Source organism: Panthera onca, chromosome A3 (genome assembly GCF_046562875.1).
Source record: "Panthera onca isolate mPanOnc1 chromosome A3, mPanOnc1 haplotype 2, whole genome shotgun sequence".
NCBI lineage: Eukaryota > Metazoa > Chordata > Mammalia > Carnivora > Felidae > Panthera > Panthera onca.
In genome coordinates this window covers 14910912-14936578 of record NC_138341.1, presented here as the reverse complement: position 1 = coordinate 14936578, position 25667 = coordinate 14910912, and the positions used below count along the sequence as shown (strand labels likewise).

Here is a 25667-nt window from a genome sequence, read left to right as displayed (position 1 = left end):
TCCTAGATACAACCTCAGTTCCAAGAATGTGGGACCTGTGATAACATACCCCACCCCTGGAATCTTGGTGTCTCGAGAGCTGGCTCAAAGGAATCCCATCCCACCTTCCAAGGCACTAAGGCGCTGTAACGTCACATTTGCCTCTGGCAAGATACGCCCGGGCTCCGCCAGGTCTACCTATCTCATTTATGCAGTGTTATGACGTCACATGTGGGCTGTGATACTACGGCTCCCACATTTTTCGGCCCCGCCCTGCAAACCCTTCCAGAAACGCGCCGAGAATTCGTTCATCTCCATCAACAGGATCCACACACCCCAAGAGTTGGTCTGGGGTCCAACGCCCCGCAGCGTCCCCCTCTGGAATCTGGTGGCTTCGGATAAACCTCTCCGCTGGTAGCTTTCCAGTGCACCAGCTGCTGCGAGATATCCGCCCCGCCCACGTTACCCGGTCCTACCCCCCGCCTCCATCACTGCGCACGCTCTGCGCGCAGGCGCAGAGTGAACTCATCCCGCGGAACATTAGGCGCTGGAGCTCACGGTCCCGCGGCTGTGGCGGGCGGTGGCGGGCGGTGGCGGGCGGTGGCGGGCGGTGGCGGGCGGTCGCTGCCGACTTCCGTATCCCGCTTTCAGGCTTAACGAACGTGGGGTACTACTGGCATAGCGGGCGCTTCCCGCTATGGGCGTTTGTGAGCACTAGAGATGCTGAAGCCGAAGAGGGCAGCTCTGGGTTCATGCGAGCTGGAGACCCTTGGAGTCCCTGTGGCACCCCGAATCCAGCACTGCCATGGTCCGACGGAGGTCCCTGGGATTGGAGCCGGCAGGGGTGGTGCGGCCAGGCCCTGCACTAGATCCGGTGTGGCCTTAGTCCTTTCAAGCTGGGTCTTTGAGACAGAGGTCTTGGCTTCCAGACCAGCGGAGCTCTTGGAGGCACAGACTTGGCCACCCACCCTACCCATTCCGCCTGGCTTTCTAGAGGGCCACTTCAAGAGCCAGACTGATGGCTGGGTCCAGTTTGCTCATGTTTCAGATGAAAAAATTCACTATGGACTGAGATAGGAGGAAGGGGGCAAACCTCATGTCAGTGGCAGAGGAAGAATTAGAAGCTGTGTTTCCTTTGAGGCAAGGGGCCTGAAGACCCAGTCGTTAACTTTTCCTGCCACTTACAAGCTTTGGCCAAGTCCCTGAATTTCTCTGAGTCTGGCCTTTCTTCCTTTAATGGGGATAATACTCTTCCCACCTACCTCATTCAGTTGGTGTAGAGGTCAAAGTCATACATCTTTTCTCAATCATTTATTCACTACTCAAACCAAAACCGGGCCCTAATGTGTTGCAGAACAACTTTGGCATTTATGAAGCACCATGCAAAGCATTCGAAATGATTCCCTCAGCATCCTGAAGCTCCCAAGCTGCCTTATTCCTAAGAGAATCTTCCCATCCTCACTTTCTCATCACCCAAAGATTCTGAAAAGGGATGGAGGAAGGATATCACCTGGACTGGTGGTCATGAAACTTCTAGAAAACTTGGATGAAGCCTTCTTTAAACTGCATGGAGATGGATAAATCAGTTCACAGATTATTGTTGTATTTGGTTGAGAGAGGAAGGTGGGTGACAAAATGTAAGTGCCCTACCTACCATTCCTTTGTGGCATATACGTAGGAAGAAAGAGACAACTTGAGGCAGACTGAGGTGTGGGGCAGGGCAGGGGGCTGTATATATGGTAGGTGTGACTGAATAGGTGGGAGGGGGTCTCTGACTTTACAAACACACCCAACTACAATATTCTTTGGATTTTTGCTTTCTCTGATAGTTATACAATGCTATTACATGGACATATCTTCAAGAATGTTCCTTTTACCCAGTCACCTGAGCCCTGGCCCTCTGCTACCAACCACTCTTGGCCATTTTTCTTAGCCAGTGCTAGTTCTAGCCCCAGCTATCAGAAAACAGAAGGGCTCAGAAAACTGGGATGGATGGGTGAATGGACTAGGTTTTGTTTCTTATTTCTAAACATGGAGATGGCTCTTAGCAGTTCAGCCATCTCTGGGGAGGTATAGGCATAATTTATTTTCAATGTTTGGTTTGATTGGACTCTTGCTCGTGGGATAAGATAAGGAGTTTTGTCATAACAAGGCAGGGATGGGTTGCTTTTTGTCACTGGTAGGAGTGGGTAACACTGGAGACTGTAGGTAGATGGAACTTTACAGGGGCCATGGAAGAAAGCTACAGGAGATGGGGCAGGAATGTCTAGATTCTTCACTTCTCAAAGAACCAGAGAGGGAAAACAAGCCTCCAGAGAATTTAGGCCTTGCTTTAAATAATGAGATTTACTTGGGGGGTTGGTTCACTTCTTATTAACCTGTGTCAAGAGCTGAACATTTTGTGCAGAATTCAGAATATTCTTAATATCTCAAAGCTTATATAACTAAGAACCAGAGCAGGTGTGGTGCTACGGCTGTCCAGAACAGTCTCTATTATGGTGTTGTTATCAGGAAGACCAGCCAAGGCTGAACTATTTGAGCAGACCCATTCTAAGGTGGGTGGCATGGCTCAAAGAGTTCTTGTTAACCGTTACATAGATCTGGGCACCATAGATGTAGCTTCTAAATCTTTTATCTTCTATATTCCTTTTTATTTTCCAGTTTCTTTGTCTATTAATTCCTAACTTGGGTACTTTAGTGTGTTAAAAACTCCCACCACAATGGTAGAATGTTGTTTTTTTTTTTTTTTTAGTGTATGTATATATATATATATATATATATATATATATATATATATATATATATATAACATATTCAGATTTGTCTCTCCTTGACAATTAGCAGGACCCATGGGAGCCTCCTCAGTGTGGCTGTGGGGACCGTGGCATTGGCTGGGACCACTACGGGAAAAGTGGGAGGCATTGCTAGGGCTTCTCCAGGCAGGAAGCCAGGCAAGGTTTTGTCCCTGGCAAATGATGTTTTATTTTAATTATCATAAGTATGTATTTAACTGGGCTGGGGAGTATAGGGAGTGCTTGAGGAGGGTGCTGGGCTTTGATATGTTTCCTCAGCTTTCTCTCCCCCCATATATTAATTTAAACACTTCAGGCCTATGGCACAATAGAAATTTATAGGGAACACTCAATTATCCACCACCTAAATTCCACAGTTAACATTTTACTATGCTTTATCACATATCCTTCCACTCCGCCCCTCCATCTTTTTTAAAATGAAAATTTTATAAACATACAGAATAATTGTAAGAATGGACAGAGAACACTTTCATACTTTCTTTATAGAGTCAACAGCTGATAATGTTTTATTATATTTCTCTCTTGCTGTCTTTCTCCCTGAACCATTTGCAAGTTAGTTTCAGACTTCATTATATGTTAACCTTAAATAATTCAGCACACATATTTTAGGAATAAGGGCGTTAACTCTTTTACCATAACATTATTATCAATAATAATTTTGCCTGGTGTCATCAAATGTCCCATCTACATTATAGTTTCCCCAAATTTTCCCACCTTTTGATTTTTTTAAGGTTATTTAATTATTTTGAAAGAGAGTGAGAGCAGGGGAGGGGCAGAGAAAGAGGGGGACTGAGAGAATCCCAAGCAGGCTCTGTGCTGTCAGCACAGATACTGACTCGGGACTTGATCCCATGAACTGTGAGATCAAATCCTGAGCCAAAATTAAGAGTCAGTCTCTTAACCTCCTTAGCGACCCAGGCACCCCCCATTTTTTGAATTTTTAAAAATCAAAATCCAAAGTTTTTCACATTGCGTTTATGTCTTGTCCTCTTTTAACCTAGAACAGTTCTGGGTTTTTTTTTTTTTCAATTTAAAAAAAAAATTTTTATTTTTAGGTTTATTTATTTTGAGAGAGAGAGAGAGAGAGCGCACATGAGAGAGGAGAGGCAGAGAGAGAGAGGGAGAGAGAGAATCCCAAGCAGGCTCTGCACTGTCAGCACAGAGCCCAATGTGGGCCTTGAACCCACAAACTGTGAGATCATGACCTGAGCTGAAATCAAGACTTGGATGCTTAACTGACTGATCCACCCAGGCACTCTGAGTTCTGTTTTTTTTTTTTATTTAACTTCTTAATTTGAATTACTTATAGATTTATAGGAAATTGCAATGATAGTACAGAGAAGGTCCATGTGTCCTTCACCATTTTCTTCCACAGTTACACCTTGCATGATGGTAATACAATATCATAACCAGAAAATTGATATTGGTACAATGTTTGCATTTAGTTTGATGCTATTTTCCCACAAAAATAGGAATAGGTAGATTCTTGTAACTACCACCATAATGAAGATACAGAACTGTATAATTACCACATTGATACCTACTGATATCAATGTTTTAGCAGTTTGAGTGAAACCTTAACTCCTCTTGTGGACTGAATGTAACCCCCCAAAATCCCTGTGGTGAAATCCTAATCCCCAATGTGATGGTATTAGGAAATGGGGCTTTGGGGAGGTAATTAATTAGGTCTTGAAGGTGGAGCTATCATGAATGGTATTAGTGTCCTTATAAGAAGCATCTTGAGGAAACTTGCTTCCTCTCTCTCTGCTTCACACCATGTGGGGACACAGCAAGAAGCTGGCCATCTATAAACCAGGAAGATGACCTTCACCAGACACTAGATCTGTTGGCACCTTGGTCTTGGACTCACAGAGAAAGAAATGCCTGTCCTTTAAGTCAGTGAGTCTGTGGTGTTCTGTTATAGCAGCTTGAACTAAGATACCAACTTGTAAGCCCCTTTGTCCTCCTCCCTGTGTATGACATGATAGTCATAAATATTGCCTTTACATGCATTGAGATCCAAGTTAGACAATGCATTACTTTTTGCTTTGACCATCAAACAATTTAGACAACTCAAGAGGGAAAGTCTGTTGTATTTAGCTGTGTCTGTGCTTTTTCAATTTTTTTTCTTCTTATATTTTTGGTTTCCATCTTTTACCATTTCTTTTCTTTTTGGAGAACTTTTTTAGCCATTATTTTAAGGTAGGTCTGGTGGTGAAAAATTCTATTAATTTTCCTTCATCTGAGAATGTCTTTATTTCTCCTTCATTTCTGAAGGATAATTTCACCAGGTACAGAATTCTGGGTTAACAGTCCTTTCTTTTCAGCACTTGAAAAATGTGCTGCTTCCTTCTGGCTTTCATGGTTTCTGATGAGAAATCTGTTGTCATTTGAATTGTTTTTCCTTTGCATGTAAGGTGTCATTTCTCTCTTGCTGCTTCCAAGGTACTTTCTATGTCTTAAAATTTTTTAGTTTTTTTAAAGTTTTTAATTTTCAGAAATTGATTATGATGGTTCTTGGCATGGATTTCTTTGGGTTTATCCATTTTGGGGTTTTCTCAGATTTTTAATTCTATAGGTTTGTATCTTTTTCCATGTTTGAAAAGGTTTTCAGCCATTATTTCTTTTCCATATTTGAAAAATGTTGAGCTGTAACTTCTCCAAATACTTTTTTCATCTCTACTCTTTTTCTCTATTTCGTAGACTGCAATGACAGATGTTATAGTTCCCCAGGTTTTTGAGGTTCTCTTCACATTTTTCACTCTGTTTTCTGTCTGTTGGTGAATTTGGGTCAATTCTACTGTTCTGTCTTCCAGTTCAGTGATTCTTTCCTGGGTCCCCTCCATTCTGATATTGAGGGTTTAAAAAATTCCAATGATTTTTTTTTTAATTCTAAAATTTACATATGGGTTTTTAAAAGTTTATTTTTGAGAGAGAGAGAGAGTGAGAGAGAAAGAGAGAGGGAAATGAGAATGAACCAGTGGGGTGGGGGGCAGAGAGAGGGAGAGAGAGAATCCTAAGCAGGCTCCTTGCTGTCAGTGCAAAGCCCCACAAGGGCTCAGTCTCATAAACCGTGATATCATGACCTGAGCCAAAATCAAGAGTTGGATTCTTAACCCACTGAGCCACCCATAAAATTTACAAATGGTTTTTAAAAATATATATTCTGTTTCTTTCCTGAGGCTTTTTAAGTTGTTGCAAGGGTTCGTAACTGCTCATTGAAGTATTTTTATGATGGCTGCTTTAAAATTCTCGTTGATAATTTCAACATCTGTGTGATCTTGATGTTGATGTGTGTTGATTATCTTTTCTCTTTCAGGTTGAGATTTTCCTGGTTCTTGGTCTGACATGTAATTTCTGATCATACCCTTGAAATTTTTGGTATTATGTTGTGAAACTCTTATTGAAATCTGTTTTGGTAAGTTTCCTCTGACTTGCCATACTGGTAGGGAAGGGGTGTCACTTTGTTACTACCATGTGGGGATGAATGTCCAGGACACCCACTTGGCCTCTCTTACCACCTTAGGAGGAGGGGGTGCCGTATTGCAACTTGGTAGAGGTAAGATTTCAGGCTCCCCACTGGCATTTACGCTAGGAGGGGAGAGGTCCTTTTTGTTGTTCCCACATAGTTTCTTCTGGGGGTACACAGAAAGCTTTTTACATCTGGGTGGTGGTGCAAGTTTGGCTGCCCACTCAGTCTTCTCAGACACACCTGGATGGGACGTGGAGGAGCTTCCCTTTGCATGCAGGCAGACAGAAGTCCAGACTTCTCACCCAGTCTTTCCTGACTGGTAATCTGTGGCCTTCTGAATATCTTGTTGCAAAAGTGAACTGGTATTAGCCTTATGGAACTATCCACCACGTGACAAATTTCTGCACAAATTCCCATTTCCTGGGATCATTTCATTTATTGTTCCAAGGTGATCCGATCCAGGGTTGCCACTCTAATATATTGTGGTGTTTTTAATTTTGTAATACAAAATTCTCACTTTAGGTTTTGACATAACATGCTCTGGGGTGGTATTTTATTGTAAAGTTACAAAACTTTTGTCTACTCTCAAATGTTGGTATGTAGGGTCCCTGTGGATACAAAAAAAAAAAAAAAAGAACAATCAATATTTTTAGATTAGCTATAACCTCTTGAATTTTGGCTCAGTAAAATTGAGTCTGTTATTATTTTGTTTATGAAAACAAAAAAAAATCTAATGTATCTAGTGGCTGGGAGCATGGATTTCTTTTTTGCCCTACTCTCATGTCTGGTTTTCACGTTGTAATTTTTAATATAAATATGTCCATAGAATTGTAAGCTTTGTTAAATTTTTGACAATGGAATTTCAAGAATCTGTCCAAATTTTCCTAAAATATTAGATTAGTTTCCTTCATTGTCAGAATATTTCCTAACAGGATAGGATTTTTTCCCTTCTCTTCTATAATTGTGCCTTACAGATTTCTTAGTGTTGAGTTGGTCAGGGAGAGGAATAATAATTATTATTATTTTTAAATGTTTACTTATTTTGAGAGAGAGAGAGAGGAAGAACAAGCAGGGGAGGGGCAGAGAGAGAGAGAGAGAGAGAGAGAATCCCAAGAATTTGTGCTGACAGAGCAGAACCTGATTCAGGGCTTGATCTCACAAACCTTGAGATTATGACCTGAGCCAAAATCCAGAGTCGGATGCTTAATGGACTGAGCCACCCAGGTACCCCAGGGAGAGAAATAATTATTTTCTTTATTTTTTTTTAACTTTTACTTATTATCGAGAGACAGAGAGACACAGCATGAGCATGGGAGGGGCAGAGAGAGGTGGAGACACAAAATCTGAAGCAGGCTCCAGGCTCTGAGCTGTCAGCACAGAGCCCGACATGGGGCTCGAACTCAAAAACTGCAAGATAATGACCTGAGCCAAGGTTGGATGCTTAACTGACTGAGCCACCCAAGCACCCTGAGAAATAATTATTAAAGCAAAACCTTCTCTTCAGTTAATATTATTTATTAAGACCTGTAACTAGTTCCTGAGCACAGGCTAAGTGTGGACATCATGCAAACTGAGGGAAATATGTGTTGTTACAGCATAATGTTTACTTCAGTAAGTCAGGGCAACTTAAATAGATAACCCAGATGAAAGGAACTGGGAAGCAGGAAATGTGTGTCTCAGCACACATTTTATTGCTGAACTTTGTTGGGTCGCCTTAGTCAAATCCTGTAACCTCTGAGGGCCTCAATTTCCTTACCTGTCAATGAGGATAAAAGTACTTATCTTTTCTGACTTGTACAGTTTTGGTTAGAGAAAATTTACATTTGTGCCATAAATATAGATAACATTGCTAAAGACTATCTACTTCTTTCTACTGAGCCTTAAAAAAAGTACCTGTACCTCCCAGCTTTTCAGTTTCTTTTGGTGTTTCAAAAATGTCTTTGAGCAAAGAGAATTTATTTATTTATTTATTTTATTTTATTTTTTAATATATGAAATTTACTGTCAAATTGGTTTCCATACAACACCCAGTGAGCAAAGAGAATTTAAACAGTGCTTGGGGGGAAAAGTGCTTGGGATAACTATAAAAATGTTTACAGACTTCATTGACAGGGTTGACTATGTCCCATGTTTGCTATGAGCGAGAAATCAAATTTATTTTTCTCTCCTGGATACTCTGATTCTTCTTTAGTTGCCAGACAGCTAGTTATGTCGCCCATGCAGATTCAGGTAGAAGCTTTGCATATGGGTTACAGAACTGTGTAGCAGACATATACAGATCAAAATAGCTGTAATTAGAAAATCAGCTTCACGTTTATGAAATATGAAGAAGCATGTGGATATTCTGACTTGCCCCAGAAGCACAATAAAAGTAAACCAACTGCCCTCGAAAGCAAGAACAATTACAAAAACACACATTTTGAAAAAAATGAACACAAAGATTTGAATAATAAATAGTTATCTCTAGAGAAACAAGGAAAACTCACTTCAAATTTCAGAGTGAAGTGTTCATAGTAGTTAGACCACACCAAGCATACTGCTGTGTTAAAATGGGAATCTCTGCATAAGGCCCATCTGTAGGAGACCAGCAGCCCACAGGATCTCTCCTATCTTTGGACAGGTTTTCAGATGTGGCAAGAAACTAAAAAAGAATCCCTGTAAATTTTATCTACTCTTTGTAATCTTCAGAATCTGAAATTAGGGAGTGAGCCAAAGCTAGGTATTACATGAACTTTATCTGTGGATATTAAGGTCACTTTACAACTGGCTGCAAAGCACATTTTTGGCAGAAAAAAGGTAAAGCAATGTTTAGAGTTTTCTTTGTGTGTGTTTACTATTGGCTTATTTCCCTGTCATATAAATCACTCTGAGCTGTACAGTAGGCATGGGCCAGAAGGGCATGGAGCATGAGTAGGGATCTGTTAGTGCAGCCTGACGAGGCCAGGTGAAATCCATTCTGACTTTTCCAGCTTGTTGGTTTCATTGTTTTTACAATGGGTGATTGTCTTCAGCCTGCTTGGCTGGCTCCAGGTCCTTTGAGGTTCCCAGAAAATCCCCATGTATATGCAGCCAGAAAGTTGGGGGCACAGTGGGCTTAATGTTTGGAGTGATCCTTGGTGCACACTTCCCCTGTCTGGCCTGGGGGGCATGCCTCTAAGTGATGAACAGAAATTGCCTTAATTGAACGTACTTTTGTTGGCAGGATGATTTCAGAGACATCTATGAGAGTCTACCTCCCTTTGAAAACAAACCTTGGACTGCTCCCCAGGGGTCTGGAATCCCTCATTTTCTCATGAGATCCCTTCCTTCCTCCTTCGTTAGTGAGAGCTGATATTTAGATGCAGACCTAGGAGATATTCTAGGAGAAAATATTTTATAGAGCTACCATTTATTGAGCCCTTACCATATGCAAAACACTGTTCTGAGAGATTGACATCCACAGATACTATTCTCATATTTTCAGATGAGGAGATGGAGGCCAAAAGAATACATTTGCACAAGGTAACAGAGTATGTCATAGAACATAATCAATTCCAGGTTCTTCAGACTCCAAAATTCATGCACTCACAAGACCCTTTACTGCTTCCCTGTATACAGCTGAGATTCACTGAGATCTCCAAAATTCTGATTGCCCTGCCCAGAAGGACAAAGAGTGCTAGGCTTTAACCTCTCTGGGAATGGAGAGAGTAGGGAAGAGGGGTGGGCTGAGAAAGCTCTGGGCCTCCCAGGGGGTGCTGCGCACAGGCCAAGGAATGAGGAAGGCCTGGGTCCCAGCCTCCACCTCCAGGTACAAGGAAGAAGCCTGGCTCCTGCTCCATAGAGCGACCTGCCAAGGGTCTCATTTAGGATGGAGGCCCTTCTGGGAGAAAGAGGAGCAGGAGCGGTGGCTGAACTTTGCCTGCATGAGAGCTATTGTGCTTATTTTCCATCAGGAGAGGGTGTGGCTTGTTGGAGACGGTAGGGCGGTGTGTGTGGTGTTCCTCTGCATTTCTGTTCATTTCACTGCAAGTTTGTGAGCCTGAATAATGTTGGAACATCTATGCTGGGCGTGTCAAGGACTGATGGCAGAGTGGAGGGTGAGGCCTCAGTGGGGGATTTCTGGTCACTGTCCTGATGGGACTTGGTGAAGACTTTCAGCTAACCTTCAGAGGTCTATCTCACAGTAGAAGCACCAATGATCAGTGTGGCTTAAATACAGCTGGAGAAGAGGCACCTGGGTGGCTCAGTTGGTTAAGCGTCCAACTTCAACTCAGGTCACGATCTCACGGTTTGTGAGTTGCAGCCCCGCATCCAGGTCTGTGCTAACAGCTCAGAGCCTGGAGCCCGCTTCGGATTCTGTGTCTCCCTCTCCCTTTGCCCCTCTCCAGATCACTCTCAGTCTTTCTCTCTTAAAAGTAAACATTAAAGAAAATTAAAAAAAAAATACAGCTGGAGAAGGTGGTGAGCGTACCTTGCCTCCACAGTCTGGTCTGGCAGTCTCTCCCAGGTGCTTGTATGGAACCTCACTCTTGTACAGAAACCTCACTCATAGCACTTCTAACACTGGGTCACTATTGGTCATCTCTTCTAGATGGTAGGCTCCTTGAGGCCCCCAGCCGGTTCTGCTTGTCTCAGTACTCTCTATGCCTTTTGCGGCTCCTGAGCCCGAGGACATATTCCCAGATGAGCGGGAAGCTGAAGAGCCTTGGCCTGATTACAGGAGTGAGGAACACTTCATGACAAAAGGAGGTAACTAAGTTAACTGTTTCTGGGAAAAGTCTCCTTATCATTTGAGAACCAAGTGTGTAAACTGAGGTAGAAAGAACTGTCCACTTCCAGAGTGATGGGGGCTGGCTGGAAGGGACTTTTGCAGAAGAAGGAATAGGAACTTTGCTCTGGACAAATCCTATGTTACTTTTTCAAAGAATAATCTGCTAGTGTGAAGACTGTGCCTTTTATTTCTATTTTGCCTTGTATTTAAATGAAACATTTAAAATGGAATCCCTGAAAATTTAGAAGGCAAATAAAATGATCCTGCTAATTTAATGAAGCCCAAGCTGTAAATGTAGGTTTTATGGAGTGTCAACCACTCACTGAGGAACCTGGTAACCAGAGGGGAAGGAGGGGGCAGAGCTGTGTTCCGACTCATCCCGAGAGGCTGGAACTTTTACTAGTTTTCTAGAGCACACAGGGTCTCTGCAGAGGAGGGGGCTCTGCTATTAAGGAATGATCCAGAAACCTGTGAATTTTTCCTTCCAATTGCCTTGTTTCTTTCTCCATGATGAGGCTGGAGGATGGCGTGACTGTCAGAAAACACTCATTCCCTTGGGTTGGTGAACGTCTCCCTCTGGTACTCTGTGCCAAGAGGTCTGTATTGAAGATGAGTCTGATTGCCTTTGTGGTATGCGGCCTATCTACAAAGCTAGTCAGAGTGCAGCGGAGGGAGGGCCAGTCTGTCCTCCTGGGCGTCCTTTCTGTAATCCGCTTGTCACAGCCACCTCCGAAGGCTGCTCGCCCTGACAGAGGGGATGTGATGGGCAGCCTGTCAAATAGATTGTGAGTGCATTAGCAGGATTAGCAGAGAAGGCTAATGTTGCAGCATTCCCCAAGTTCATTCACAGCATCTGTGACTGCGGAGGCACAGGCTTCAGAATTAATGTCACATTGGGGACTGTCCCTGAAGCGGTCAGAGACAACAGTCTCATTGTGTTTGCCTGTGTTCGTGTATTACTATTTCACAACAGAGCTTAATTTCAAATATTAGTATAAAGATGCTATAAAGATTCTTTCTTCCATCTTATTGATAAACTAGCTGAAATACTTTAGTAGCCTCTCAAAACCAGAAGCTTTGTTCTTGGCAGTTGTTGAAGTATTGCTGATTTTATTTCTGCTTGTTAAAATAATATACCCTCATTTAGGAAAAATTGGATCAGAAAAATAGAAGGGAAAAATTTAAAATACTTAGTTCTTTCACCAGATATAACCTCTCATGCCATTTTGATGCATTTTTATGCAGTGTTTTTTGGTTTGTTTGCTTTTTAAGTTTATTAATTTTAAGAGAGAGAGAGAGAGAGATCACAGGAGGGGCAGAGAGAGAGGGAGAGAGAATCCCAAGTAGGCTCTGTACTGTCAGCACAGAGCCCAACATGGGGCTCAATCTCACTAACCAGGAGATCATGACCTGAATCGATATCAAGAGTTGGACACTTAACCGACTGAGCCACCCAGGCATCCCCCTTCTATACATATCAATTAAAATTGTGCTTATATTGTATATTTAGTTTTGATTCCTTTATTTTATATTAAAATTTTTTTTAACTGTTTATTTAATTTTGAGAGAGAGAGATAGAGCACAAGTTGGGGAGGGGCAGAGAGAGAGGGAGACGCAGAATCCGAAGCAGGCTCCAGGCTCTGAGCTGTCAGCATAGAGCCAATGCAGGGCTCGAACCCACAAACCATGAGATCATGACCTGAACTTAAGTCAGATGCTTACCAACTAAGCCACCCAGGTGCCCCTTGATTCCTTTAGAAAAAAATCCAAATACTATATCATAAACATTTGCCAGTTTTCTTGTACTTTTAGTGAAAATACCAATCAGATACTTGAAATACTTTGTGTGAATATATTTGCACTAGTTTTCTATTGATGTGTAACAAATTACCACAAACTCAGCAATTTAAAATAATACCCATGGGCATGTAGGTCAAGCATAAGACTCTTGATTTTGGCTCAGGTCATGATCCCACAGTTCGTGAGATCAAGTCCCAAGTCAGGCTCTGCGCTGATGGCCTGGAGCCTGCTTGGGATTCTCTCTCTCCCTCTCTTCTCTGCCCCTTTCCCACTCTGTGCACGTGTGCTCTCTCTCTCAAAATAAATAAATAAACATTTAAAAAGTAAATAAATAAAATAGTACCCATGTATTAGCTCACAGTTCCATAGGTCAGAAGTCTGGCATGGCATGGTTAAGGTCTCTGGTCACATGTCAAAAGGCCAAAATCAAAGTATCAGCTGGGCTAAGTTCTCTGAAGACTCTCGGAAGACTTGTTCCAAGCTCATTTTTGTTGGCAGAATTCAGTTCCTCAAGGTCATAGGGCTGAAGTCCTCTTGTATTTGCTGGTTGTTAGCTGAGGACTGCTCTTAGCAGCTGGAGGCCACCTGTTTTCCTTGACATGCAAGCAAGGCCCCCTTGATCTGCAGGCAAGTAGTGGTGCATTGAATCCTTACTGTATTTGTACTTTTTGGCTTCTGTGACCAGAGAAAACTCTTCCCTTTTAAAGGGCTCATAAGATTAGGCCATGCCTACCAGAAAAATCTCCTCATTTTAAGGATAACTATGTCATATAACATGATCTAATCAGGGTAGTAAACCATCATATTGATAGTCAGCAGGATTCTACAAGGCATGTGTACCAGGGTGGAGAAATCCTGGGGCCATCTTAGACTTCTACTTACCATAATATTGTAATTTATTTAACAGTTTCTTTGTTTTAAAAAGGGCTGGGTTTATGTCTAATTTTTTATTATTAGAAGAGATGCTTTTGGATGAGCATCTAACCTCTGTTAATTTGATAGGTGAAGAATGATATTTTGTAATTTGCATCTTTATTTCTAATGAAATTCAACACCCAGCTTCTTGTGTTTATTAGTTATTTGTCTTCCTTTGTGACTTGTTTCTTTTCTTTTTGGGGTTTACTTTCTAATTGATATATAATGTTCTTTAATAGTAAGGACATTATAGGGGCACCTGGGTGGCTCAGTTGGTTAAGCGTCTGACTTTGGCTCAGGTCCTGTTCTTGCGGTTTGTGAGTTCTAGCCCTGGGATGAGCTCTGTGCTGACAGCTCAGAGCCTGGAGTCTCCTTCTCTCTCTGCCCCTCCCCTGTTCATGCTCTCTCTCTGTCTCAAAAATAAATAAACGTTAAAAAAAATTTAATAGTAAGGACATTATAACTCTTTCCTGATTTTGTTACAACCGTTTTATCTTTCTTTGTGTACTTTTTGATGTACAAAGGTTTTAACTTCATATGTACATAATTCCATTTTTATCTTCTGTTCCTGCCTTTGATGTCATATTTAGAAAATTTTTGCACCTCAAGATTTTAGAAATGTGTTGATTACATTTCTCTATTACTTTTATAGATGCATTATGTGTATTTAAACTTTAATGTACATGGGATTTATTTTGATATATAGTATGAGGCATGTTACGTATTTAAAAATTTCCCCCCAAATTTATTAACCAGTAGCCTAATATTTGATAAGTAACTCATCCTAACTGATTTCAAATGCCATTAACTTGACCTTTTTTGATGCCTTTTCATTCTGTTCAATTATTCAAGTATTTTGCAGGCTGGTGCCATAGTGTGCCATTTTGATTACTGCATTTTGAAGTAAATTTAAATATATTGAAATGTAAATTACTCCTTGTTTTCTTTAGTTTCCAATATTTTATTGGCTCTTTTACCCTAATACTTTCACAAATTTCTGATGGAATTTTAATTTGAAGTGTACTGATTTCATAAAATTTACGTGGAAGAAATGATGGTTTTGAAATATATAACCTTCCCATTCTAGAAATACAGAATGTCTCTTCACTTATTAGAATTTTCCTTCCTGTTCCTCAGTAAAGTTTTATTTTTATATTTTAATAAAATTTCATATTTACAGAAAATTTGCCGGAATATTACAAATAACAGTTTTCCTGAGCCATTGGAAAGTAAGTTGCTGGAAGACTTCAGTATGTAATTCTTCCACAGAAGGACTTTCTGTGCTACCATCAAAATAAAAATCAGGCCATTAACATCTGTCTATTACTGTCATGTCATCCAGAGATCTCACTCATGTTCCCCCAGGGTGCCCAGCTATGGTTTTTAAAGAAAAAGGGTCCGATCCAGAGTTGCTGGTTGTATTTGGTTGTCTTGCATCTTTTGTCTCTTTCACACTCAGTTTCTCAGTCTTTCCAGGACTTTCATGACTTTGCCACTTTTTAAGGTCATAGGCCAGTTACATGGTAAAACTTCCCCCATTTTGGGTTTGCCTAACGTATCCCCATGATTTGATTTGGAGAATGCATTCTTGGCAGGAGCATTACAAAAGGAATGCCGTTAATGCATCCTATGAGGAGGCACATTGACTTGTCCATTACTGGTGACTCAACTTTTGATCATTTGATGGGCTTGTGTCTGCCTAGCTTCACCACCGTAAACTTACCCTTTATCAGTTTGTAATTGATAAATATTTTGTGGGGAGATACTTTGAGACCATACTGTTGTTAAAGTATTTTAAATCTTGTTAGGTGCTACTGGAATTAGTGTTTATATCAGAGCCAATTTTGTCCCATGGCTGAGGGAAAAAAACCTTTCTTAGTGCTCTGCCTGACGCTCCATGAATTATGAGGTTTTCTGCTCTGCTGTGGCAACAGGAATTGTTTCCAGGTGTGTGTGAACTCTGGGGCTTGTGCTTGCTGATCCTTTCTGGTGGTTCTTTCCCCAGTCTTGGGTAGTTTCCGGACACCATGAGGATGTGAGGGAGACTCCCTAGATCTCTGGAGGAGTGCTCCTTCTGCAGCTCTTTCCTCGCTGGCACAGTTCCCTGGAAGCTCACTGGAGTTTCCCTCCGTTCCCCCACTCAGGAGAGCCTGGGCCCTGCTGGACCCTCCCCCTCAGTTCCAAAGCCTGCACGTGCTCTTGGGCAATAGTAGGGCTCACCTCATATGCTTCCCATCTCTGAGGAATCACTGTCCCTCGTTGCCTGGTATCCTATGTCCCTGAACACCATTGTTTCATATATTTTGTCTGGCTTTTTAGTCTTTTCGGGCAGGGGCGTAAAAATGGTCCGTGTTACTCCAACTGACTGGAAAAAAACCACTTATACATTTTGGATGAATCAAACTCATCATTTTTTCCCAAGCATTTATTAAAATGTAGACATGTTTCCCTCTGCTCTAAATGGCCCCAGGATGCTGAGAGTTTTTTAAATGTCACCTGTAAGTTTGTCTTCTCCATCCTCAGCTACTGCTTGCCTCTGCTATCAGCTCTATACCTACTCTCCAGTAGTTTATGCGTCAACTCTGCTGTAGGGCAGTTTCTCAGATAAGGGTCAGTAGGTTCTAAATGAGTCTTCAAAAATCTCTTCTAGGAATTAACAATGTGAACTATGTCATAGGTATTTGACTGGGGCACTTTATTGCCTCCTTTCTGGTCCTTGGCCACAGTTACATAGTTGAGTCTCCTAAAGCATTGCTTTCTGGATAAATGAGACATAATGCTACTTTGAACCTTTGTTTGGGAGTTCTTCTTGTTGATGAGTCCGGTGGGGGTAGCGCTATTGCACTTTCGCTGGATTGTAGACTAAGCTGTATTAGTTTTTTAGGGTTGCCATGACAAAGTACCATGAACCGAGTGGCTTAAAATAATAGAAATGCATTGTTTCCCATTTCCGGAGGCTACAAGTCTGCGGTGAAGGTGTCAGCAGAGCCATGCTCCCTCTGAAACCTGTAGGAGAATTCTTGGCTGCCTCTTCTTAGCCTCTGGAGTTTGCCATCAATCCTTGGGGTTCCTTGGTTATAGCTGCATAACTTCATTGTCTGCCTTTGTCATCACATGGCCTTGTGCCTGTGTGTCTCTGTGTCTTCACATGGACATCTACTTCTGCGGACACCAGTCATATTGGATTAGGGACCAACCTTACTCGAATATAATCTCATTTGAATTCAACTAATTACATATCTAATAGCCCTATTTTCAAATAAGGACAAATTCTGAGGCATCTTGGGGATTAGGACTCTCGTATATTTTTTTAGGGGATGCAATTTAACATTTAACAATTGCTATAGAATATTAGGTGACTTTCTTAGTGGAAACTGAATGAGCAGCCAGAGTGGTAGGCCTTGAACCAAAAGCAGATGACACAGGTGTAATGATTTCAGCGAAGATGAGGAAAGCTGGCTGGGCTACGGGTAGCATGCTAGCAGGAAGTCCTGTGCCAGGTTTGACTCCTAACTCCTGCAGATAGGAATGCAGCGACATCAGGATCCTGGTGTTAAGCCCATGTCTGGAATTTCCTGAGGTAAAATCCTTCACCCAAGCTTTGGCTAGTGGCCCCAAGTGTCAATGAGTGCTATAGACAAAGGGCAGATCTTATAACTGAAGCTTCTCTGACAGGTGGTCGTGGTAGCAATGACCATGTATAATGATGGGAAATGTGCTTCCCTGTTTCTCAGTCTTTCTTAATTGTGAAGATAATTGCTTCTTCTGTGGATTTACATTTGCACAGATCTTTTTAGTTTGAAGAGTGATTTCACAGTTTACAGTCTCCCTTAATTTTCATATTAACTCTGTGCAGTTAAAGTTACTACTTCCTTTTAGGTATGGTGAAGTTAATATTATTATGCAATAACTGCCAACACAATGAAAAGTCGATATTATTTTTATTTTACAGATGAGGAAATTGAAGCTAAGGAAAGCTAAGTGACTTGTCTAATGGCCTATGGTAAACTGTGGGACCGGGACCAGGACCCAGCTCTGTCCTTCCTAGTCTCATGCATTGTCCTCGACACTATGCTACCAAGCTGACCTCTAATTTGGATGTGCCTAGAGAATGTCAGCATTGGCATAGCACAGGAATGTGGGAAGTCCTACTTTACACAGTATTCTCTAGACTCGATGCTTACTAGCTGTGTGATCTTGGAACAACTCTGTTAACCTTCATTCATTTATATACTCAAATATTCCTTTTTTTTCCTTATAATTTCTTCCCCCTCCTCCCCAGGCTTATTGAGCTATGATTGACATCTTAGCCCCACCTAAGTTAAGGTGTACAAAGTGATTATTAGATACATGTATATGTTGTAAAATGATTATCAGAAAAAGGTTAGTTAACACCTCCATCACCTCACATAATTACCATTTTTCCCCCCTGTGGTGAGAACATTTAAGGTTTACTCACTTAGCAATATTCAAGTGTACAATACAGTATTGTTAACTATAGTCACCATGCTGTTATTAGCTCCCCAGAACTTACTCATCTTACAGCTAAAAGTTTGTACATTTAACCAACATCTCCCCATTTCTCCCACCCCCAGCTCCCAGGAGCTACCATTGTATTCTCTGTTTCTGTGAGTTTAGTTTTGGATTACATATGAAGTGATATCATACAGTATTTCTTTCTTATGCTTTATTTATTTATTTCACTTAGCATAATACTCTCAAATTTCACCTGTGTTGTTGCAAGTGGCAAGATTTCCTTTTTTTAATGGCTAAATTATATATAATTCACATTTTCTTTGTCTATTTATCATCTGCTGATTATCATGTGGGTTGTTTCCATGTCTTGGCTATTGTGAACGATGCTGCAGCAAACATTAGAATGCAGCTATCTCTTCAAGATAATTTCATTTCTTTCAGATATGAGTCCAGAGTGGGATTGCAGGATCATATGGCATTTCTATTTTTTAATTTTTTGAGGAAACTTCATACTGTTTTCCATAATGGTTGTACCAATTTACATTCCCACCAACAGTGTCCATATCTCTCCCCAGTTTTAGGATTTTCTCAGCCATTCTTTCCTTCAAAAAGCTTTTGCCCTTTTCTCCCTATTTTCTCCTTCTGGGACTCCAGTAATCCATGGTCATTTCTTTTAATGGTATCCCATAGTCCATATGGCTTTCTTTTATTCTTTTCCTTCTTTTTGACTTGTTCTCCTCTTATTGGACAAGTTAAAAAGATCTGTCTTCTACTTCACAGATTCTTTCTTCTATTTGATCCAGTTTGATACTGACACTTTCTCCTGAAATTTTTAAAAGTTTTTTTAAATGTTTATTTTTGAGAGAGAGAGAGAGAGAGAGAGAGAGAGAGACAGACAGATTGTGAGTGGAGAAGGGGCAGAGAGAGAGGGAGACACAGAATCTGAAGCAGGCTCCAGGCTCTGAGCTGTCAGCACAGAGCCTGATGCGGGGCATGAACTCATGAACTGGGAGATCATGACTTGAGCCAAAGCCAAATGCTTAACCAGCTGAGCCACCCAGGTGCCCCTTTCTCCTGAATTTTTAATTCCATTCATTGCATTCTTCAGTTCCAGAACTTGTTTTTAAAAATGATTTATATATCTGTAATAGACTCTTCATTTTATTATTGTTTTGCTGATTTTGGCGAACTGCCTTTCTGTGTTTTCTTGAAGTTCAATGAGTTTCTTTAAAATGACTATTTGTATTTTTCATTAGAGAAATCTCATTTTTTAAGGTTGGTTATTAGAAAATATTATTTCTTTGATGGTTTTGTGATTAATAATTTTTAAATTTTCCTTGAAGTTTGTGTTGCTGCATTCGCATTTAAAGAGACACTCACCTCCTCTAGTCTTTACTGACTGGCTTCAGGAAACACCTTCCATCATCCATGTTAGGGATTCTGAGCCTTTTTCAGATATTTTCTATTGTATTTCTTCTCCACAGTTCTTGTCCCCTCTTACAAGGTGAATTCTTAAGATTGCATGCCTTCTTTTGATCCTGCAAAACCAGACTTGGGGCTGTCAGACTCCCATTTGCTTTCTCGAGGGCAGTGTTGAATGCTCAGACTGTGTGCTTTTTCACAGTGCTGCAGAGTTGGGCTGGCTTTCCACATGTGCTCACTAACTTTCTGCAAAGACTCAGTTTTGTTGTCATAGGGATTGTGCTCAGGGAGCTGGCCACAGAGTGGTAGGGTAGAGTATGGGAGAGGTTGTGATGCATTTGGGGTGCCTGTGGACCAGTGGGAGGATGTGTAGGTGAGATAGTCCCACTGGCTCATTGGTGGACTTCCTGATGGGGTGTGCAACACGTTTAGTAGGATGTATGTCTTTTCAGTGCCCTCCAAGAGCCCTGACTGCTGTTCTCCCAGACATTTCCTGCTCTGCATTCAGGCAGCACATCTCAGGATTCTAGGTGAAGTGGGAAGGAATTGGGTCTCTTTGATGGTGTTCCACACAGCTGGGGAAGCTGGGCACTCACTCAGATACTCTCACTTTCCCTTGTTGGAGAAATCACAGGCACTCATATGTGCCACTTTGAGAGAAGGATGATGTGAGTATAATGAAACTGTTGCTTTTATCCTCTTCAATGCATCTGATTTCACTTTTTTTTTTTTTTTTGCTCCATCTGTATGCTAGAACTTTCCACTGGACTCCCAGACTTCCACAAAGGCATTCTACTTCATGGGTAATTAAATGAGTATTTTTGGACAGAAAGATGGTAGAAAACTATTAATTCCACCATGTTGATGATATCACTCTTCTCAGCCATTATTTCTTGAGTACTTATATGCTAGGCCCTATTCTAGGCCATGGAATTGTTGAAACATACGATAAAGTCCTCATAGAATTTGTCTTTTGGAATTGCATCAATTTCATTATTTGTAAAGTGGAGGTAAAAAGTGAATATCCTCAATTAAGTTGTGAAGAGTAAATGCAGTCATTTGTATAATGAGCTTAGCTCAGTGCCAGGCATAACAGAATTTTCAATAAGTATCAGTTGATTATATGGAGATCAGACACAGTGGAAAGTGGGCTTAACTCTTGTCTGTTTTGGACCTGCAGTGCTCTGACATGGGGAGGGCATGCTGAATAATCTGGGTGGCAGGGGAAGATAGAAGTTTGGAGTCTTGGATGTCTTTTCAAGATACAGGATGGAAAAAAAAAGATTTAGGATGGAAATACAAAGCTGGACTAGAGTGGTGTCGTGAGGACAGTGGTAGGGCCCCCCAAAGGGCAAGGCCTGGAGGACATGTACTAAGTTCATCTACTTGGCCAACATATGCTTCTCTGCTCTTCCCACAACTGCAGTCAGAGGTAAAGAATTTCATACTGCAAAGCAAAGGATCAGTGAGGACCAAAAGCAATGTAACACAAGTTACATTGTGCAGAGCATATTGTTGTTTGAAATTTGGGTTTGCCTAAAATGGCTCACTGTATTAGAAGCCTGTCTTAAGTTCCTATACCTCAATATGTGGTATTAACTCTGGTAGAAAATATGCAACTGACCCAAAGACAACATAGTTTAAGAAATGTAATATTTTATTTGCATCACATTTTAGAAAGCTGTTTTTGTTGAGGAATGTGGTAATCGCTACTGGGCATTTTACTTTGCCTTGGGGACACAACTCCGAGAGCTGGAGTTTATACCGTAATTTGGCTAATCAGCTCAGAGTCAGCATCTGTACTCCTGTAAGTGGCATTTCATATTATGACAGGAAATCTTTACTGTTTTTCTATCATAAAGAAACATTACTAAACTGTATTGTATTATGTGCTCAAATTGGCTCACCATCTCTGATGAGCTGTAGAAGAAGTGGAAACAGATAGTGAGTGAGTGGAGCAGGGATGCCTACATGATCAATCTTGCCTCCCACAAGGGTTACAGGTCTGAAGCACGCATTCCAGGACTGCAGATCAGGGCTCAGATATTTCTAGAGCTCCCTGAGATGGATAAAATGATTTCCCTGTTTCGGGTTGGTTGTGATACTTAAATGAGGTAATATGTGCCATAAACCTGACACACGAGAGGTATTCAGTAAAAACAGTTTACTCTCCTTTTTTATATCCTGTTTTATGAATTCGGTTTTCTTCCATATTTTTAAAAAGCAATTAAAAATAGACCAGTTAGTTTCTTATTCCTAGCTGGAGGGTCTGGCACATAAAAGGTGATCAGTGGGAGTGTGTGGAGTGAATTGTTTGTGGTGCTCAGTATAAAGGTGTTTCCTGTCCAAGTCCCTTGGTGGGTTGGAGATTCAGCACTATCTCCCAGCTCTTGAGTAGCACATACAGACAGGTTAGACTTATCTGGCTAGGCTCTTTCTGAGTATGGCTTATGCCAGAGTTATTCACATTTCAATATTTGAGCCATTTAATGCACATACTCTGTGTTTCAATCCACCTTTTGAATACCTGGCCACATTCTATGTGGAACAGTATCAGAGTTTAGAAATTCAGAGAAGAATTAGACATATCCCCTAATCTTAGGAAGTCAGTAATTCAGTAGCAGAGAAAGTACTACACACACACACACACACACACACACACACACACACACACGTATGCACTCAGTCATGCATACATATACATATATGCTTGTGTCTCTGTGTGTGCACCTGTGTGTATTTTGGGAGGTAGTGTCCTAAGGTAAAGGGCAACACTCAATGTGGGAGATACAAAGTTGTGAAAGTGTTGACCCTGTTTTATGTGTAAAACTTAGGATCCATGGATAAGAACATGATAAGAGCTTAACTCTATGGAGTTATGATAAGAACATAACTCCATAGAAAGTCAAAGGAATGACACTTAAAATTGGGGTAGTTCCAGGATCAAGTCTGCCTCCTTAAGAGGTAATTCTTGAATAAGTTTACAGTCTAGTTAGAGAGTCATGGGCATATCCACAAGACAGGAGATGGTTCATAGAGGCAAGAGGAGGACCCAAAGAGAGATATGTCTGCTCAGAGCTATGGAAGATGAAGAAGGGGAGGGAGGGAGTTTGATGTCAGTGAGTAGCAAAGGATCTGGGAGAAGGGGGAATGCTGAGTCTGGAAAGATGCTGGAAAAAGGCCTGGCCGCAATCTTGTCTAAGTAGGGAGATCAAAGAGCCTTTCCTAGATTTAAGACAATGAGGCACACATCATTGGGGAGCCAGGTGCTTCTGTGGCCAAGGACTTTGCAGCTTGTCTGGCTGGCCCTCAGAAACATGGTTGAGAACAGACATGCGGGATTGATTAGAAAACTGCTATGCTTGGGAAAAAACTGTAGATTTCAGAAACATGAAAATGAAAGCATGCAAGCATTTGTAAATGGAATGTGCCTATCGTTGTGGTTTATGTGCCCAGAGACCTTGTGAGTAACCTGTAGATATGGCTGGGGAAAACATGTCTTCAGAGCCCCTTTCCTTCTCCCTTGCACAATGGTGACTTTCCTTGGGTGACACCTGATGGTTGCTATATTTTCCTTTCTGATATAGGACCTTCTTCTCACTGATTATTATCAGGAAGTGACCTGGTGGCCCACTAAACTGGGGCTTCATTGGGCTGTTGAGAGGAAACATTATTATGTGTGTATTTGGGGGTGGCGATGGTATTGCAAGTAGATCAAGGGCCCACTCTGAAGACTTATTAGTTGTTGACATTTGCAGTTACTCGATCTCTCTGGACCTGAGATTCTTCATCCATGAGTGGAGATAATCTTGTAGGGTTCTTGAGAGGAATAAACATAATAACAAATAAAATAGATTAGCACAGTGCTTGGCACACATTAGGTATTCAATTAATCTCACCTGTTATTGCTATTTTTTCGAGGAGGTGGTGTGATATGGGTACACATTCTGAGTATAGTTAGAACATAAAATCTCTTGGGGGGGTGGTGCACATAAGCATACACATTGCTGTCCATAGTGCTGAACTATCATTGCATGAGGCATGGCTGTAGCTCCTAATGCTAGACCACACTTGATGGCTACTCAGTCTCTCCCAGAAATTCTGAGCCAGAAGTGTAGAATGAAGAGGTCAAGATGGTAGAGAGGCAGACTAATAGTGGCATTTGGATAAGTCACTGAGAAATTCTTATGGAGAGAAAGAAACATTTTTGTTTCTCTTAGATATTTATATTACCAAAGGAAAAACTACAAACTGACAGGGCTGAAAATGCGGCTACAGGATGTGTTATGTGATGGAGGGCTGTGCATGTGTTAATGTAAATAATGAGTTTGGATAGTCAGCAGAACTCTGGGGTGGGGGGCGGGTAGAGCTTGTTTAAGAGTGGTATCATTGTCAGTTGGGTTAAGATAACATTTTAATAGATACTTAAACATTTTGGGTCAATAAAATATTTGTAATTTGTACAATGTCACAGAACAAATGAAAGTATTACTTATAATGTGTGTGGTCAATTTCATATACTATTGAAAATCAAAACACACTTCTCAGTGTAGTAAGTATTTCTTGAGAATTGGAAGTTTTAAGGACAGATGTCTCTCACACATTCCTTTCATTGGGTATTCTGGTGATGATTCTGGGTATATTGTTGTCTGTGAGCCCTCATTCAGGCTCACAAAAGCACTATCTTACAAAGGCCCAAGCTGTTGGAAGCAGCTTGGCTAGCCTACCTCCTAATGTCTACCCATCAGTGAATTCATCCTTCCTTCCTTCCATCATCTATCCATTCATCCTAATGATATGAATGGATAATGGATGAATCCATTCATCCTAATGATATGAATGGATAATGAAGCTAACCAATTGTCAAACATGTAATTATTGAGCATCTACTGCACTTTATATACTCTGGTGCTCTGTTGTGCATTTTGCACCAGTAGATTAGGTTGCCTGATCTACCTGTTATCATGACAAACCCTGACCTTGGACTCAGCCCCTCCAGGATCTGCTGGTGCTATATTTATTTCTTGTTCAACAACACTCATTAGGCACTTTCTGTAAGCCAGATACTGCTCAAGTTAGTGGGGATACAGCAATGAATAGTGCTATCTAGTGTCTGGATTGCTAAGGTAGGCTTCTGATTGGTTCTTTATGTGCCAAAGATCTCCTGCGGTTCATTGTCAATACAGCCAGAAGTCCTTTTAAATTTTTTTTTTTTTTTTTTTTTTTTTTCAACGTTTATTTATTTTTGGGACAGAGAGAGACAGAGCATGAACGGGGGAGGGACAGAGAGAGAGGGAGACACAGAATCGGAAACAGGCTCCAGGCTCTGAGCCATCAGCCCAGAGCCTGACGCGGGGCTCGAACTCACGGACCGTGAGATCGTGACCTGGCTGAAGTCGGACGCTTAACCGACTGCGCCACCCAGGCGCCCCCAGAAGTCCTTTTAAACCTAGGTCATATCATGTTATTTCTCTGCTCATAGTCTCCCGACAGCTTCCAGTCTCACTTAGTGAAGGGTAGTAGTGAAGACAATCACAGTTTGTATTCTCTTTTTATATTTTGAAGGCATTGGCCACAGGACTCACTGACAGATCAGACATTTGAGTATGACCAAAAGAAAGGAATCAGTAATATCTCCAAGGAATTTTTCCTTGGCAATTGGAAAGATAGAGTTACCAATTACTAAGTTGGAGGAGACTGACAGGAGCAGATTTGGATATGAAAAATTCTAAATCTTGTTTTGGATGTGACAATATTGATGTGCTTATTTGGCATTTAAATGAAGATACTGAACATGTAGTTGGATATAGAGTTCTGGAGTTCAGGATGGAGATATAAAGGACATTTAAAGCCACAAGTTTATATGAGATCGCCAGTGTATAGAAAAGGAAAGTTCTTGGGACTGAGTTCTGGAGCACTCATCATTTAGAATGTGGGAAGATGAGGAGAGCCTTGGGAAGAAGACTGAATAGGAAAGGATGAAGAATTTGGAAGTGAACCAAGTGAGCTGTGTCAAGGGGAAAATATATTTCAGTAAGGA

General features: G+C 41.2%; 1 long non-coding RNA gene across 2 annotated transcripts in view; it reads left to right on the top strand.

Moving 5' to 3' along the window:
- The window catches only part of LOC132689445 (uncharacterized), a 102685-nt gene continuing 77018 nt past the window's right edge, over positions 1-25667 (top strand). For both annotated transcript variants that reach the window (XR_009615017.3, XR_009615014.2), the window contains exons 1-2: positions 1-1616; positions 10835-10992. This is a non-coding gene — a long non-coding RNA (uncharacterized LOC132689445). The remainder of the gene's footprint in view (positions 1617-10834; positions 10993-25667) is intronic.